The sequence below is a fragment of the Telmatherina bonti genome, assembly GCF_933228915.1.
Source record: "Telmatherina bonti genome assembly, chromosome: 7".
Classification (NCBI taxonomy): domain Eukaryota; kingdom Metazoa; phylum Chordata; class Actinopteri; order Atheriniformes; family Telmatherinidae; genus Telmatherina; species Telmatherina bonti.
The window spans coordinates 21,938,858-21,941,145 of NC_136625.1; positions in this window are offsets into that span (position 1 = coordinate 21,938,858).

Sequence of the window (2,288 nt, forward strand, 5' to 3'; positions counted from 1 at the left end):
TGAGCACGCAAAAAGTGCTCTGAAGTAACTCCTGTAAAGCGACAATAAACCTTAAGCTGCCGACCCTTCACTTCAGCTCAGCTGACCCCTGCACTCACGACAACACCGAGCATGAAACAGCCTCGTCCACCAGGAAGTAGGCTTGGCCCTGAAAAAAAAGAGGCAGGGCACACATCTTCAATGCGGTGTCAACGCAGATTGTTTACAGGTGAAGTGCTGCAGTTAGTTACCCAGAGGAAATGTGTCCTCCGCGGTGTTTCCGGTTCAGTCGAACACCGGAGAGAACGGAAACGTCGACATTATCATAGCGACTGGAAAACAGCATTTCTTATTAAATGTTATTTTTGACTCTCAAAATGTTAGTCTTTCTTGCATTTTTATAAAATAATGCCAATATTACTACAAATGCTAATTTAGTTTGCTCTCTAAAAGAGGTGGACTATCAGTTTGCCAGGCGTTTCTCATATGCACGGATTTTTAACAATTTTCTTTCTAAAAACAATATATCTACTAGGTTACAAAACATAAAAACGGCAAACCGAGGACACACTGTCAGAAAATGATGTTTCAAGGGACACTCATTTTAACAGTACACCTCCCCGTCCTGACGTGCACAGATCCCTCACCAACAGAGGTCAGTATGGCTCAGAAAAGGGACTGAAGTAGGAGGACACTTCTCTGTCTGGGGACGCTTTCACACAACAAGCCATCCAAAATTTTGTGACTATCTTGGAAAAATTGCTTTCTTCTACGCATTCAAGAAGATCAGCGTGATGCCATCTGTGCTGGGGTGTTGGCCTTGAATTATTAGTACCAGTCAGCCATGACAGTGATCACTATTGCTAGTTGTTAATGATCTATGTGAATCCCCTGTAGGTTAAACTAATCACACGTCTGCTGTAAAACTGATAATTTCAAATTTAAAAAGTGTCATTAAGGGTCTACATCTGAAACAATTATATGACCACTTGCCTTATGGAATATCAGTGACAGCTATTTTGTAATTATTTTACTGAAGTTGGTAAGTATAAAGGCAAAAATGGTCTGATATGAACTCATCAGATGTCAAACTACATTGGTTTAGCAACTATCTGTTAAACAGAACTTAAAATGTTCAGACTGATGGATCCATTTGTCCTTTCTTTGATTTCTCTAGGGGTGTGTCTGAAGTCAGTCTTGGGATCTGTTATGGATCAACAATCTGTGTATTGATTTCCAAATTGCGTTCGAGGACTTCTATTCAGGTGACAATCTTATTTATTACCACGCCAGATTATTGCACAGACCACTGAGAATTTACAGTCTGCTTTTCATGCTGTACAATCTCGTATGCAGAAAGTTAAACTGATCTGAATTCAGATAAACCTGAAATATTGTTTTCTACCTCGGGTGAATCTCCAATGGGCACACTGCAGATAAAAACTTTAAAAGGAACACCTTTGGAGTCACATGCTAGAGCTACCTAGATTTTATTACCAGAGGCCAAGCCTTACCAGAATTTGTTATTCAACCAACACTGAAAACCTGGTGTGGTGTTTTAAAATAGGTTTCTGTTTCAGAACTCCCTTTTTGTTTACCTTAGTGTGAAAAAGTGACTGGTATCCACAAGCATTTAGTTAATTATTAAAGTATTTTGCTCTTTATCAGGATCTTAAACAAAATATATACATTGGGGTAAATACCAGATTGTAACAACTTTCAATGAACTTTAAGCCATTATGTCCTGTACTCCTGTCAGTTTTGCAACTAGCATTTAGATTTGCTGGCCCATCAACATGGATTAGCCTAGAAAATTGGCTTGAGTTATCTGAACTGATCTCACTTCAAGCCTTCTGTTAAATCTCTGAAATGACAAAGTGAAGCCAGTGGGAAATGCTGGTATTTGGCCTTGTTACTCTCATCTGATGGTTGTCAATGCGTTGGCACCAAATAGAAATTCAGTTTTTCCGTTTATTATTATTTTGATGTGTGTTTCTGACTTCTTGGCCAAGTCTACCTTGTGAGAGAGATCATGTATGAGAAGAGTGCACAACATCCATTCTGAACAAACATTTTACTTGTTACAGCCATTTACCTTCGGGAGAAAATGCAGAACACGCAGGTCAGGGCCAGAAGCAGTAGAGCAAGCAGGTTTGTACCCCCAAGCAATGTGGCTGCCCAATGCGCACTTTACATCTCCTCTCACCTCCAGCCAAACCCCCTCAGACCGCTCCTATGGCATTACATTTTCTATGAAACCCCAATAATGATGCAATCCTTCATCACCTCTTTTTCTCTCATTCTGCCAT